The 17,509-nt window shown below is 40.6% G+C and overlaps 1 long non-coding RNA gene across 1 annotated transcript in view; it reads left to right on the forward strand.

The window, feature by feature from the left end:
• LOC142656523 (uncharacterized) overlaps positions 1–4,152 on the forward strand; it is a 35,761-nt gene extending 31,609 nt beyond the window's left edge. The window contains exons 2-4 of the long non-coding RNA XR_012849710.1: positions 1,130–1,207; positions 1,697–1,774; positions 3,308–4,152. This is a non-coding gene — a long non-coding RNA (uncharacterized LOC142656523). The remainder of the gene's footprint in view (positions 1–1,129; positions 1,208–1,696; positions 1,775–3,307) is intronic.
• The last annotated feature ends 13,357 nt before the right edge of the window (positions 4,153–17,509 follow it).

A 17,509-nucleotide genomic window follows, 5' to 3' on the forward strand; every position in this document is an offset into this window, starting at 1 on the left:
TCTAGTATTGCACTTCAGTTCCACTGAAGTGAAAGAGGATGATCTTCAATTCCATACACAACCTGAGGACAGGTGTGGCGCTGTTTTTGGAAGAAAGCAGGCATGTTTTTATAATCCTGGACAACCCCTTTAATTTATAGGTTTAGTGTTCCTTTAACCTACAGATACAATTTCCTACCTACTATCTGGTTATATTATTAATAGTTGAACTGACTGATGTCACAGGGTTTCTTTGTTAGGCTCGTTATATTTCAGCCACTATCAGATTACGTATTCGCCCATTACTGTATGTTTCCAGCATTGTCTCAATGGTACAATGATCTGTCCTACACATTTCCAGAAGCTCCAGGTAAATATTTGCCAGAGTTTACATTCTGCTCGGTGCTTTGTTGTTTGGTGATGACATCTTCATCTTGGCTTTGTGCGTGGTATCTTTGCTTTTACAGAAGTCAACTCTCTGATCCTTTTATCTTAATGTTCTAGTTTCTGAATTACATCTGTTTTTATACGAGGTGCTGGACCAATGTGGGTGTTTATTCACCCATCTACTTATTGAACTCACCACACACACCCTAACATATGTCTGGGACCATTGGGACCTAACCTATAAACCCAATTTTGTAGGATTTAACCCCTTCAGTCCATAAACCCCACTGCAACAACACCTCAGCATTGAAGCTTCCTTTCCCTATATTCACGTGGGTGGTTATGTGACTGTTATCTAGATTCTGATTACACAGTCGCCACCCAATCCAAAGAACTGAAAATTGTATTCCCTGCCATAAGAAAAGGACCCAGCGCTCATTTGTGGCACAGTGTTCATGACTTCAGGACTACTATTCTATGTTACAAGTAGTAAATCTATTACAACAAACAACAAGACTATTTCTTTTGATATGAAAAAAACGATCAAATTATTTGTCACTTAATTTCTCTACGAAGTTCAATTTTTACCACTGAGACTGAATGGGGTACATTTGGCCCCCATTACTGTTCCTTGTAAATATATATTTGCAAACATTCCCTATCTATCTATCTATCTATCTATCTATCTATCTCATATCTATCTATATTTCTCTCTCAATCCAATCTGTCTATCATCATTGTTATTTTTCCCTGTTTTTTCTAGAATAAGAAACTATCGAGCTGGATCAGTTGTTGACTCCTAACCCTTAAAGAAAGAAACTCTTCCTCTTAGCGGAACAAGGTAACCTTCTGTCATATACTCCATATCTATTACAACATCAGATTCTGAAGTAATCTCAAACAAAATGATGAGAGGCGGTTAAGATAGAATAAATTGAACAGCAAATTTTCTTTTCAAACTGAATGAAAGACTCGATTTAAGCTGTTTTTTATAGCATAAATGTTGAAAAGTTAAAATTTTACCACTGAGACTGAATGGGGTACATCTGACCCCCATTACTGTTCCTTTTATATCTATATCTGCAGATATTGTCTATCTATCTATCTATCTATCTATCTATCTATCTATCTATCTATCTATCTATCTATCTATCTATCTATCTATCTATCTAATCTATCTAACTATCTATCTATCTAACTATCTATCTCATATCTTTCTATTTATCTCTCTCATATCTGTCTTTATAATTATGTATCTATCTCATATCTATCTTTCTATTTCTATCTATCTATTTATTATCTCTATGTTATTTTTTCCTTGTTTTTCTAGAATGAGAAACCATCGAGCAGGATCAAGTGTTGACTCCTAACCCTTAAAGAAAAAAACTCTCTCTCTTAGTGTAACAAGGTAACATTCTGTCATATACGTACTCCATATCTATTACAACATCAGATTCTGAAGTAATCTCCAACATGAAGAGAGGCGGCGAAGATAGAATAAATTGAAAAGCGCTTTTTCTTTTCAGACTGAATGAAAGACTTGATTTAAGCTGTTTTTTATAGCATAAATTTTTTCTCCAGTCTATCTGGATGAGGTTTGCGTGGGACTGGTACAGAGAATCGTGATGTGATCCTCAGCTCAAGGCTACAGGTTCTATACAGAGACTGTGCTTCTTATAGTTATTTATAGTCTTGCTATTCTGGTACTGAGATGTGTAAAAACTGCGGAACATCATGGATATTACATGGATGTAACGTGTCACATGATGTGTGTAACAGGATAAAATCCCTACACGGGGAAAGAAACATTTTAATCTGCTCTTTTGTGTGTTCTATAGTAATACAAAATGCCAACTATTGCATGAATTAAAGGAACACTCCAGGAAAAATTGATACACTGCCATTCCTAGTGCAGGGCCTGAGGGGGCGGAGCATTACTAAAGATTTCTCTCTCTGGGGTATTTTGAATCCCTGTGTCATGCTCCACCCCCTCAGGCCCGGCACTTGGCATGATACAGTGTATACATTTTGCCTTGAGTGTCATGTAAATAAACAAATGTGTAAAGTGATCATGTAGCTGGAAAATTAAATCTGATCCAGTGCAAAGCTGACCATAAACATTGGATTTTAGTTAGCAGGTCCAGGTCCATCAAAAATCTAATGTCTACATTGGCACCCAGAAGCTGAAATGAACTCATAGAGATGAATAGTTTCTGTTCGACCTGATTTGTTACTACCAGAGATAAGTGGTGCAAGAGTGGTTGCTTATCCCATACATTGAGATAACATGCATGTTCAGCCACGGCAACATTTTTATTTAGAACTGTTAGCCAACCATTTTCCTATGTCTATATCCAACTAAGGGATCAGTGGATTCCTCTCACAACTGTAAATATAGGTATGACATGAATGAGATTGATAAGCTTTACTTTGGGACTCTCACTTTGTGTTGTTTATTCATCAGGAGAGCTAAGACTAATGACAGTTTCTCATTAAAACTATTAATACGTTTTACATGCAATACCATGCCCATCCACAGGATGTGCTGTTCAGGGGACACATGTCTATGAACAACAGGAAGCACTAAGAAATTTTTCTTCTGGTCGGAAGTACAGTACAGTAAAGCACCACCTAGTGTAAGACACATTAACTGCATTAATTTGCCTTTTTTCTTGATAGAAACTTTCTTCTGTGCGTAATATCTCTGAGAAATTAAATTAATCTAAACTGCCCAGAGGAACAAGGGAAGGGATGTGACAACTGCACTGAGCACATTTCTAGCTCAGAAAAATGGTTGTTACTCACATTCAGCTAAGATTAATGTTTGCCAGAACTGCATAGTGCATAGTATACTACTGCCCCCTAGGGACAAAAAAATACAGGATCTGATCAGGTAGTAAAAAATTTACACTCAACTGGTATTACCTTTTACATTGTGTAGGGAAGAAACTAAATGACTAAGAGCACGGTCGGTGCTTGAAACGCGTAGGCTCCGGCACACGCCCGCACCATCAACCATCCTGGGACTGCGTCTCGTTCTACATTTTATATCTTCTATTGCCAATAAAAGTGGGATCCACGTATCCTTTTTATCCCGACACAGCGCTGGATCATTTCTCCTTTTTTCTTGCAACTTCCACCGTGGGCCGTCTCGGAGATCCGTGCGAGGTGTCAGGCTGGGACGCAGGATTTGGTGAGCTGGAGGTTTCTCCCCATTTTTTCTAAATGACGGATACATTCTACTACTGGTAGAGTATACCACTGGTCCTAGTGAAGCATATCCACGCTGGAGCTAACACAGCCATACCTATACCTATATTATATTTCTAATATAGTCTTTTGAACACCACATATATCTTTCATCAAGGGTGTACAAGTAAGAGGGGAATGCACAGCAAAAATCAGACTAGGAATCCCTTCTTGTACATGTTTAGGCCCCCACACCATCCCCAATTACAGAAGGTTCTTCCATATAGAATCTAGTCATATACTAAGCATAGAAAATTAAAGTGATTGTCTGGCTTATACATGACGCCGAGTGACAAGAATTTATTAAGCAAGAAAAAACCGATAAGAATAAATCCTTTCACCAAAATAAGAGGGGGCACGAGAAAGGAAATCTTCAAACTAATTTAGACGGTGGTCATAATGTGATTGTAGGTTGGTTATCTTATAGGGCTATAACTGGCGCCAAGAGTCACACACTATACAGTAAATGTTGCCTTTCTGTTTCGGAAAAATGCACATTAATTGGAGTGATTAATTACAGCCATTGTAGCAGTTTATGAATGACATCATCACATCAAAGCCTAATTAGTATTGATTGCTAATTACAAATAAAGTGGCAGAATGAAATTCCGAAATCTCCTGTTATTATTGACACATACCAGGCATATCTACCCTCTCACCATATATGTCTTCTATATATTGTAGTTGGATCGGTGACTTCACATGACTAATTCCTTCTCCAGCATCAGATTAAATTCTGTATTGCTCAGAAGAAGAAGAATAAGAACTCATCATCCTGTTCTCAAGTGGCCTTCAAGGCTCCTTAGTTATGGAGCAAGTAAAGACTGTATATCGATGTTCTTGTAGAAAATTCTTTATGGGTGTGATAGTACGGAGAACATCTCTCATCTTCGAAATTTTGGATGTAGACATAATATCCAGTGGAGAGGAGATCGTGTTGACTTTGATCTTCTACAAGAAGTTTCCAAAAACACAAGACAAACTTGGCCTCTCTTTTGGCTTCTCTACGAGCTGTAGACCTTGACACGTAGAATGCATTTTTATGAATATTGGCTTATATCAGAGAAGCAATGAGGTTGTACAATGGCCAGCAGGCCGCCACACCTAGGGTAGGATTGGCCCACCAGATTACCACGGGATTCTCTGGTGGGCCCACGCTCTGACAACTATGATCTCTCCCAAAGACCATCCCGTTTGCAACTGACTTGGAAGACAATCACTTGCTGCTAGGGTCTATTTTTTATGGGGTTATTATTAAAAAAAATAGCCTATTAAACTTCATTGATTATCGGCTCTTTTTGGTCTTGTCCTCTGCATTTACTTATCTACTGCCCTTTTCTCCTCCTCCATCATCAAGATCTTTACCCTTTCTCATTTGTGGAAATACATTGCTGCTCGTTGTGTTGGGCCTCCTTTACCTGTGGGAACCCCATAGACCCCTGATAACCTGGAAGTTACACCCTTGAGCAGATTATATGGTGGTGACTCGGGAAAAAGACCCAAAAATGCTACGCCAGTTTCAAAAACAGCACTGGGTTCCAAATCTAATAGAAATCTTGGCAGAAAAAAAAATGCAATGCAATGGGGTAGATTTACTAATACTGTCTAAGTTTTAGACAGTGTAAACCAAAGTGGGGCATGCTGTATGATAAATTTGGGTGCACCTAGCTAGACATGCTAGACTCTTCCTTATGCCAGCTTTTGATTTTGGCTTAGTTGGTGTACGGTGACGCGTTTTAAGCCGCGTCCTATTTCGACTAGACTACACCCTGCTAAGCCATACCCCTTGTCGAGTGTGTCGATAGAAGTGTCTAAAACAGTTAATGTGGGGCACGGCATGTACGCCAAAATTCTAGCTCAATTTGAATAGTAAATCTGCTCCAATGTGTAAATAGGATTTCATGGCCCCAAAAATACCCAGCCTGTCCCCGACCCATAATGACTAGAATGATTTGCCAGACCATTACATTAATTTTTTTTAATTAAGTACCACTCTGAACAGTTGATGTCTGCAAGGCACAAGGGTAAATAAAAAATGGAACTTGTCAAAAATATGTCCTATGGGTTTTTAATGATGACATTTTATAAATGGGCAAACTCATAAGTCGTTGTATTGTAGGAAAGCAATTTATTTGCACCCATGAGCACAAATGTCTTCCTGCCTGGTTGAATATAGTGAATGGTGTACAAAAATGAAGGGGCTAGATACAGTAGATGTAAACCTCTCCTAAAACAAGGATGAAAACCCTAAATAAACAGCACAAAGGTTAAAAAAAGTAAAGGAAATAAAAAGAATTCAGAGAAAACAAACTAAAATAAAAAAATATACATGTAGAAAAACAGTAGCTAAAAATTATAGAGGAGCAAATAAATAAAATAATAATAAAACAAAAATAACAAAAATAAATATAAATATAATAAAAAACATATAAAAAATATTGTTAAGAAACAAAAAAAGAAATGAACAATACAAATGTAAAAATTATAAATGTAAAAAAAAATACAAAAAGGGGGCAAATTAGATTGACTTCTTGTTTCTTTTGTTTCTGCCATCAAGATTTAATGTTTCTATGTAAAGCACACAAAAAAACTATTACTCAAAAAGTTGCCTCCTTCGTAATACCTATGACTTCCATTACCAATGTTTACTAAGGTGACAAATCACCCAATTTCCTCCATCAGATACTTAGGACTGATTAGGAGGTAGGACAGCATGACTCAACTCGTAGGTACGAAAAACTCCAATGGACTCTTATCAGCCTTACTTGAGGCTTAACCATAATTCAGCCTTGTTACCATAGAGAAATAAATTGTGTTTTCTCAAATGAATAGTCTGCAAGGAACTGAATAGATCTCCAAAGAAAAAACTGAGCGTTTCCGAAATGCAAGTCTTATCATTCAAAGTGATTATGGATTTTCAGACTGGCTGATAAAGGGTTAAGACTGGAATAATTTAGCAGCTACATTGTGATTCAATAAATGACAGCGTAGGGGGCGATCTGATCTGTTATTTTGAATCCCTGACTTGAAGAATGTGGTGGTGTCAGGCAGCTGCTTAAAGGGGGCCTAATTTTTATCATTGCTTTAGAGCCCCTCATCCCCTATGAAAGCCACTGAATAAGTAGAAGAATCTGTGATCTTGTCGCTACCAAAACGTCAGCTCATTGTTCTTGGATCAGGTCAGGATTCAACAAGAAGCATATGAAATAACAGATTATTTTATCTCATTAACGTGCAAATGATATGTTTACATGTTGTGGGATGGAGAGCGCGGGGGCCACGATGTGCAACTTCCTCCACTAGTGGGAGTGAGAACAGAGTTTTCTGCACTGACGGGGTCACAAGGAGCCTTCATTTATTCCGTGACACATACACAAGGCAAAAATAAAAAAATATACAGAAACAAATTAAAATGCCCAGCAGGGTGAACCTGACTAATCCGAGCGATCACAGTAGGTCATTGTTATCTATTTATTTCGATGATATTTTTACGGCATGAGCCGGTAAAATAGTTCAAATATAGTAAATTTCCCAAACAGATGCCGGATTACCATAAACTAATAATTTTTAGGTTTTAAAGGGATTGAATGAGATTAGGAAAACATGGCTGCTTTCTTCCAGAAACAGCGCCACTTTCGTCTTTGAGTTTTGCCTGGTATTGCAGCTCAGTCATATATACTTGTATACCAGACTCAGACAGGCGTGGCGCTGTTTCTGGAAGAAAGCAATATTGTTTTTCTATTCCTAACTCTTTTCGACATACTTGCCTACCCTCTTCCAGCCGGGCATTCAAGTCTCCTTCAAAATCTTAGGTCATGAGCGGTTTACATACTCAGCGCTGGAGCGGGGAGATGGTATGTGTATTTTTCCCTCTGTGGCTGGGGCACAGTATATGGGGGAGCTCTCTGGTTGGGGCACTATTTATGGAGGCACCCTCTGGTTAGGCCATTGTGTATGGGGGGTCTTTCTGGCTGGCACCTGTGCCTGAAAATACTTACCGGCAGGTACTCTGACTAGGGCACTATTTATGTGGGCACTTTTTGGCTGGGACACTATTTATGAGGGCACTCTCTTGCTGGTACATTATTTCTTGTATCAGTGTCTGGTTGGGGCACTATTTATGGGGTCACTCTCTGGCTGAGGCACTATTTATAGGCGCACTCGTTGGTTGGGGCACTATGTATAGGGGAACTCTCCTCTTGGGGCGCTATTTATGGGGGTAATCTCTCGCTGGGGTACTCTATATGAGATCACTCTCTGGCTGGAGCACTGTATATGGGGACACTAGGGCTGGAGCATTGTATATGGGGACACTCTCTGGCTGGGGCACTATTTATAGGGGCACTCTCCTCCTGGGGCACTATTAATGGGGGACAATCTCTGGCTGGGGTACTCTGCATGAGATCACACTCTGGCTGGAGCACTGTATATGGGGACACTCTACCTGGGGCACTATTTATAGGCACACTCTTTAGTTGGGGCACTATTTATAGGGGCACTCTCCTCCTGGGGCACTATTTATGGGGGGAATCTCTAGCTGGGGCACTCTCTATGAGATTACTCTTTGGCTGGAGCACTGTATATGGGGGAACTCTCTGGTTGAGGTACTATTTATGGGGGGAATCTCTAGCTGGGGCACTCTCTATGAGATTACTCTTTGGCTGGAGCACTGTATATGGGGGCACTCTCTGGTTAGGGTACTATTTATGGGGGCATTGTCTGACTGTGGCACTGTGTATGGAGTAATCTCTAGCTGCGGTAGTATATGGGATACATATATACAGTATATGGTAGATATGCCTATCCTGAAGACAGTTGATGTGATTTGATCATCCTGTAAGCATTCCTGTAATCTGCGGCTGAAGGAGCTTGCTGGGAGTTGTTGTTTTGCAATGGCTGAAGAGCCATATAACGCAATCACAATCACTTAGACGATCTCTTCTCAATTCATTTGGAGACACATCTCCCTGAGCCACCAGCTGGTCGGGCCTCCACCACATAGACAGCTGGATGACAATGTGTCTGAATTCATCCTTCTGGTAGAAGAAAAGCTTTTGTCCACTTGAGCTTGATGGAAACTTGGAAGGTCTTGTCTGCATATTGACTCTCGGCGCTGCTTGACCTGCATTCAATGCTTTTTGTTTCTGTATGACAAGCTCATAATACACTGGAGTAGTCACCACTATTCCCGCAGAGTATTTTATGATGGTACCATTGAAATCACTCTTTGTTTTACATACAAGAGAAATCTGTAAGCACGGCTATGACCTTCTGCTTTACAATGCAGCAGCTTTTCTGCCTTGTGTTAAATGATACAAGCTGGAAATAAAATATCACGTTGTATTATTTTCTGGTAATTGCTCTCGAGTCTTCTGGCGAGCACAGGTTGTGATACTTTGGGGACATCATAGAACATATGGAAACAAATAGGAGATTAAAAAGTATAAGGGAGGGTAAGAGATGGCGTACAAATCCAAAGATTGTCAAAATCCAAGTACATGTCTGGGTTTTCTCGGCTCGATCCAGTGCCGCTGTCCTGCTCGCGGCCACCGACAGTGACGGGCCACTTCGGGTTTCCATGAACCACTCTGATGATGTCACACAGCGGAATATTTCATAAGGTTACCTGTATTTTGACCCTGACCTTAGCTTTGCCTTTGGATTACGCCTTTCTCATGCTCCTTCAGATTTTATCGCTTGGTACGTGTAGTTCGAACCTCCTGGTTTCAACCACTGGCCTATCTTCTTGTTCCATTTTGGGCTTCTCCTCTGGTTTGCCGCATCCTGACCACTCTCCTGGTGACAACCTCTGGATTCTGATTTCACATCACTCCTAAGAATCCTACAGCTCAAAAGCCGCCAATTGGTGACTACTCTGGGGCCACAACCTGGGACTCCAACCGGGAAAAAAAAACTTGGTGTTGTTCTAGGATGAAAAATTAGGAAATTGCTTAAACTCCACACCTTGGTTTAGCTAGAGTCAAATAAATTACTGTTAAAGGATCTATTTCCAGATGAGGACCACAAAAGTGTGTGAACCTGGTAGATGTTCTTAGGAGTCTTCACGATCCATAGCTCAGGCAGAAGACCTCATGAATCTGACTGTTGAATCACACCAGGATGGAAAGCAATCCAGAAATTGGTTGTGTATTTGGTAACAACCATTCAGGGGATTAACATTCCCATCTAATTGAGAATCTGTAACAATGTGGGTTCCAATGCGGCCAGGACACAATGCTTGGGGGCTTCAGTAGGGTAACTATAGCCCACCAGTCGAACACAAAGAGTTGACAAAAAGAGTATACTCCAATTATGCAGGTCGAAAAGGTCTCAAGAGGTCACTGACTTGGTTATTCCTTTTTACCAATAGGAAACTCAATATGGAAGCCAAAATCACTGGAGGAAGAAGTGAGGGATAGTCCAGTCAACCAAGTGACAATGAGTCCAGATAGGCAGGAGGACAATCGCTTTCCTTCCCACACTCATTTTTATCATACTCATCATCTTAATGCAGTACTCTCTATAAAAAAGGAACTCTGAACATCCTTCTACAGAATGGTCAACCCAAAGTCATGAGCAAGGAGTAAGAAGATATCGATGGAACTTTTCTCTTATTCTAAGAGGGCCCATGTTTTGGTTCTTCTTTCCCAGTAGGCCTCAGTACATTGAAACAACTGATAGCAGGGGGAAAAACATAATGGAGAGAATACCACCACCAGTTAAGCCAATGGTTGGAGATAGGTAGGACCATCCTTCTCATCCAAACTCCTAAGCCCAGGTGCGAAATCTTAAGCTGGACTCTACCATGCAACTACCAATGAGGTGATATGCTATGGTGTATATGATGACATCATACCGTATAGGATCATAAACCTACTGTAATGACAGGGATAGGGAAACAGACAAGTGAGCCCTAATCTACCCGCCACTCAGTCCCTGCCTACTTGCAACGACCCGTCCTAGGCGACGGGGTACAACTGGGCGATGGTCCCTACACTCAGTAAGTGCACGACAGACAACCAGACAAGGAAACACAGAACAAAGGGAAACGGGGCAGTTGCCCACGGCAACACCGTGAGCAACAAGAGTGGTGAACGAGCCGAGTCAAACCAGGAGTGTACGAGGTACCAAACGCAGAGCAGAAGAGTAGTCAGTAAGCCAGGGTCATATGAAGCAGGGTCAAATAGTACAGAAGCTGCAGCAGGGCCAGGAAACCAACAGAGAAAAATCACAAGCAAAGGAGGAACAGGAAAGGCAGGTATAAATAGACAGAGGGTGGGAACTAGCTCCGTCTGGCCAGGCTGTGATAGGCTCTCCCACTCCTAAGCCTGCCATCCTGAGTGGTGGAAGATGGAGTCAGTCTCACAGACATAGAAGCAGGTGCAGACTGATTACCTATGGGCGTGGATACAGAAGCTGTGCCTGGCAGATCCTTAACACCTACAATACTTGTTTGTAGTGTGATAGATCCTTGTACCCCGATCCCATAATTGTGCATTTAGCCTGATTTATACGTAGCAGAGCTGAGTTTACATTTGATATAACTTGATGATTTTACTTATTATTATTTTTGTGTTTGTTTTTTAGTTTTTCATAGTATTGCAAGTCGACCTACTGCAGAGACTTAATAACAATAGTAAAGGACAAATTTAATGTTACGACTCTCAACAGAGACAAGGACCCTTGTACCACAATTGGTTTGGTGCTGGCTAAACTGAGGTGCGGAGCCTAAGAAATCTCCCCAAAATGCGTGTATGGTCTTTACCGGTCAAATTTCCAGGTTGCGGTTTTCAGAGTAGTCACTGATTGACAAAGCAGCATCGGGAGCAGATGAGGTATAGAAGTCAGAAACGAAGAAGTCGATACTGGGAGTTACAATGCGGCAACAATCCAGATTAGAAGACCGAGACATAACCAAGGTCAAATGATCAATAACCAGGAGATCGGACAAATCAGGAGACTGAACCAGAGGGAGCAAGACAGTGGCGTAAATCCAGAGGTGATGCGAAGGTCAAGTTAAGGGTCAAAATGCGGAACAGACAGAGGCTAGTAGTAAAGACATGTACCGTACCATAGAAGCAGTGGTCCATAACAGAATCTTCTTTTATATCTGCTGCCAGGAGTGACTTCATCTTAGCAGGCCGGTTCCCAATTAGACCCAAGTGTGAGAAGGAGCGGCGCTGGATCGGGACGAGGTGAGAAACATTTATCTCCAATGTTCTCTAATGGGGCAGAGAAACAATTAGGGTCCCAGACATAGGGGCTGCAGTCTCTGATCCCTCATTGCTGCATTTCTGTCCACGGAAGGGAGCTCTATGCTCCATATTTAGCTGGAGAGCGCCAAAACAAAGATGGCTGACACATTCCTCTGCCCATGTGCTAAGCGAACACAGGTCTAAAATATTGATGGTACTTAAATTCAATTTGCTAAGGAATCAATGCATCCATATGATTGACAGAACACAAGTCAATAGTTCTCTGAACTTCATGAACTCTCGGAAGTTTTACAGATAGTTGAACTTTTTGGTTGCGCTTGGACACTCCGTGCTGCTCCTCCAGGTCTTCTGTGTTCTCGGGGACAGGTCTACAATATATCTAACGTGTTCTCAGCCACGATGTGCATTATTAACATGAATATGATATGATAGAGAGTGGAGCAGGCCCATCAATGATTTATGTGGAGGTTGAGTGTGTCAATAGGGTGAGAAAACCGGCTGCCAAATGTACTTATTTTTTTCCTCCTAATTGACTAAGTGTTAGAATAGTCAGATAACATTTATAAATATAGATCTGTCTGACTTTTATAATGACATTTCTAAGTCTGGACCCAATAAAAATTCTACCTGTCTGCAGAGTTTGCAATTTTTAACACTATCATTTCCAAAGCACACAGTTTTAAAAGAAGTGACACCCCTCACCCTTTATCAGACCCCCTAACAGACCCCAGAACCCTTTAATGGACCAAAGGACCCTTGAAAGAACCCCCAACAGAACCAATAACCCTTCAAAAGACTGCAACACATTTCAAAGGACTACAACAGACTCCAAAACCCTTTAATAGACCCCAAACTGTCCCAAGAACCTTCAACAGACCTTAAAACCCACCAAAGGTTCCCAACAGAACCCAGAACCCTTCTAAGGACTGCAACATACCGGAGCTTCCTTCAACAGACCCAAGAACACCTAAGCAGACCCACAAACCCTTCAACAGACCCAAGCACCCTTTAAAAAAAACACCTCAAAAGGCTCCCCAAAACCTTCAACAGACCGCAATACATTTCAAAGGACCCAACAAACCCAAAAACTCTTTACCAGACCCCAACAGACCCAAGAACCTTCAAGAGACCTCAAAACCCACCAAAGGTCCCCAACAGATTCCGGCACTCTTTCACAGATACCAGTACCATTCAACACACCCTAATACCCTTCTATGGCCCCTAACAGACACCAGCTCCTTTCAACAGACCCAAGAACACTTAAAAAGACCCCAAAACCATTTAAAGGACCCATGCACTCTATAACAGACCCCAAACAGACCCAATAACCCTTTAACAGACTCCAGAACACTTCAATAGACCCCAAAACCGTTAAACAGATCCATTGAGACTCCGGCACCTTTTAACATATCCCATGAGACCCCATCACCTTTCAACAGACCCTAGCAGACAAAACCACCCTCCCACAGACCACAAAATAACACACCACCCTCCAACAGACCCCAAAATAACACACCACCTTCCAACAGACCCCAAAATAACACACCACCCTCCAACAGACCCCAAAATAACACACCACCTTCCAACAGACCCCAAAATTACATACTGCCCTCCAACAGACCCCATCAGACAACAGCATCCTTCAACAGACCTTAAAACCCTTCAACGGACCCCAATGATCTGATAATCCATAATCCAAAAGCATGCTCACAGCATTATTGTAAATCTTCTAGTCTTTCGAGTATGATAGGAAGGCCTCCTCCAATGGTGCTTTATTATATGAATTTTATTGTATGGGATTAGCAGTCATATCAAGAAAACCACTAGAGTAACCTTTAATCTGGCATCAATGGTACCTGATAAATGCTGGATTATCAGATGGTCATAGAAAAGGGTATAGAACTCTTGATTATTGGACATGTTCTTAAAGGAATTTTAATGTATGTTCTAAACCATTGGGCTAACGGACAAAAAATAAATAAAAGGAAGAGGTCGGATATGTTTTCTTATAGAGAAAATATAGAGCTGGGATATAAATGTCATCAATTTTAGACCTACAAGAAATGTAAAGGAGCACACGCCTTATCTGTAGCTGTATAGTTCACAATCTGCGGACTCAGCACGGGGTGACAGGTTTGTAAATGGAAATTTCTAGGATGTTATTGGTATAAGAGAATGCTTCGATTTCTATTCATAAGGAGGTCTACAGGTGACCCAGTAATAATCCGACATTAATCCGTGAATGGCGACAATAGGAAATCTCTGCTAAACTGCGCCCTGATTTATATGGTATGTCGGGTCTCACAATATCTACTGCCTCCTGCATTGTTTATTCAAGGAACGCTCCAGAAGAAACTAATGCACTGTGTTATTTCTAGTGCAAGCACTGAGGGGGCGGAGCATGACACAGATATTCTCTTTTTACTTTGGTGTCATGCACCTCCCGCTAAGACACCACCCACTAATGTGTATGGCCACCTTTAGGGGTGTTACTTTACATCCATCACTAGGACAGATCCTCCTTAAATTAAAGCATCTATAAACGCTTATGTTTCTTTAAAACAGCCATCGTGTATATTAATTTATCCCTTTACCCTTGTATCTGGCTGCCTTCCCTACATGTTTTTATGTACTAGTAAATCTATTTCTCAAAAAGACGTGGATGTTCTGTAAAGGGACTGACCTTGGGGTGTATTGTCACTTAGAATTGTATTGTATCTGACTTTTTTTTGTCTAAGAACAAACCTTATATATAAGTAATGAACAATCAGAAAATGGGTCCACTAAGAAGAATATCATGTCTTATAATCGTGTTCCTTTTATGTCCTAATGATTCTCTTTATGCAGAACAATCCAAGAGGATTAGTGATGTCATCATGCAGGTGTGATGACGTCACATGATGTTGGACGATGAACTTATCAACCATCTTCTGCTGGACGGTGACATCTTCTTGGCCAATGAACTTATCAACCATCTTTTTGGACTGAAGAGAGCACCTGTAAGCTCAAGATGTTTTTGGATGGAAACTTGATGAAGGAACCAGTCGGATCCTAAAAAATAGCAACAATGGAAATACATCAACTTCTACTCCACTGCTCCACACTTAATATCATCTGTGCATCGCTCATAATTGTCAGTGATCAGGGCAAGTTTTAGGAGGTAGCAAACTTGGCCCTTGAGGACTGGACTGGTGGTCCTTCAGGACTGTTAAATGGACAATATAAGGTAGTATTATTTGGATACTGTATGGAGGTATTATTTAGGTATTGTATTAACCCCTTCGCTCACCCGGACATACTATTATGTCCGGGTGCAGGGGGGTGATGTTGGGAGCGTGCTCACGTGCTGAGCGCGCTCCACATGCCGTGGGTGTCGGCTGTATTTTACAGCGGACACCCGGGAGTAACAGCCAGGAACAGCGATCGTGCTGTTCCTGGCTGTTTGACCCCTTAAATGCTGTGTTTAATCGCGACCGCAGCATCTGAGGCGTTGAAAAGAGGGGGGCGGCTCCCACTGACAGCTCATCGACCCCCCTGAAGTGAGATCGGGGGGTGACGATGGTTCTTATGGCAGCCCAGGGGCCTAATGAAGCCCCCCAGGGCTCCTTCACTCTGGCTCTGTTAAGCCCTGCCTGTAAAAATGACGATATACTGCAATACGCTAAGTTGTCGTTTTTACCGCACGGTGAAAGCCATAAAAACTAAACCAAAAAAAACATTGAGAAATCGCAGTTTTTGCCAACTTCAGCCCGCAAATAATTTTTTTTCAGTTTCCCAGTACATTATATGGAACTATAAATGGTGCCAAACGAAAATAAAACTCCTCCCGCAAAAAATAAACACTCACACTGCTCTATTGACGGAAAAATTAAAAAGTTATGGCTCTTGGAATGAAGCAGATTGAAAACCGAAAATGAAAAAACAAAAAATGGCTTTGTCCTAAAGGGGTTAAAGTATTATTTGGTTTTGTATGGCAGTCTTCAAGTTTTACTACAATTTGGAGGTATCTAGTCTTATTACAATATGTCTCGAATGCTTGGCCAGTGGTCACCATAGGTTTCCTCAATGAGGATAAGCCTTGGTTTGGTGCAGCTCTCAGTCTAAAAATCTCAGGTTCACCGAACACCAAAACTAAAGCCGATCGGCTCGGAAAGGTAAGAAGGTCCAGACAGGACCTAGGGTTTAGCCCTAAAGAGTTGTTCAAAAGAACCAAGACCAAACCAATAAGCTGGTATGTGGTGCAAAAGTGTATGATTGAGGCAAAGTTGGACAAGTCGGGGGTTAAAGACTGGCAGAGGACCCGGAACCAGATAATATCAGTAACTGGATCTATACATGGAACTCAATCATGAAACATCATGCAGGACGCTCCTCAGATCCCTCTGGTTTGTCACCTCTGTCATTGAACGTCTACATTGATGTAGCCTTCTGTCTTATTGTGCAGGATTAGCCAATCGGGGCTCTTAGAACAGTTGGGATTTAAGTTATTGTGTCCTATACATTTCTAATAAAATCTTTATATTATTTTTCACTCAATCTAAAAAAACAAACACGGCCCCCAAAATAGCCCCCTCAAATCCTTGTGATAAACTGGAGACTTAAAGTGCCCACAGCCAGGCACACTTCATTGTTGGTTGTCTATCATTACATTATTTCCCAATTGGCACCGACCGGGAGTTCACTAGAGAAGAATCCAAAGTGTTTCTATAAAGTTTGCCCACTGGTAATATAATCAATATGGCGGCGCCCATTGTATAATTGTTATAAGCACTGAAATAACACTGTGGATGTAAAGAAATATTACACTGCTGTATGTTATTAATTAAAAAATAAGGGACAAGGTTCCATTTAAAGAGTTTGTTTATACCATGGAGCCTCCTAAGTCTGCATAGGAGCTGTAGACACAAAACGGTAGGTGATTTTTAAATGAAGACTATTTGCAAAGTTCATTACAAATAAATAGAATATTTAATATTAAAACAAATGAAGAGAAATTGAAGTCAAATCTCAATATGTTTGTTTCAGCCCATGTATAGATCTGTATATATGGATTATATCAAGAACTGATTATTTAGCCAGATGTCAGTACTTGTCTCAGCGCACTTGTTGACTCTTATACGGATTCTTGTTATTTGTTACCCACAGAAGGTGTCGGTATGCATTAGTTAATGCCCCTCGTAAGACAATAACATGCCCATAAAGAATATAACTACTATAATACTGCTCCTATATACAAGAATATAACTACTATAATACTGCCCCCTATATACAGAAACATAACTACTATAATACTGCCCCCTATATACAAGAATATAACTACTATAATACTGCCCCTATATACAAGAATATAACTACTATAATACTGCTCCTATATACAAGAATATAACTACTATAATACTGCCCCTATATACAATAATATAACTACTATAATACTGCCTCTATATACAAGAATATAACTACTATAATACTGCCTCCTATATACAAGAATATAACTACTATAATACTGCCCCCTATATATAAGAATATAACTACTATAATACTGTCCCTATATACAAGAATATAACTACTATAATACTGCCTCCTATATACAAGAATATAACTACTATAATACTGCCCCTATATACAAGAATATAACTACTATAATACTGCTCCTATATACAAGAATATAACTAATATAA

This window comes from Rhinoderma darwinii, chromosome 6 (genome assembly GCF_050947455.1).
Source record: "Rhinoderma darwinii isolate aRhiDar2 chromosome 6, aRhiDar2.hap1, whole genome shotgun sequence".
Classification (NCBI taxonomy): Eukaryota; Metazoa; Chordata; class Amphibia; order Anura; family Rhinodermatidae; genus Rhinoderma; species Rhinoderma darwinii.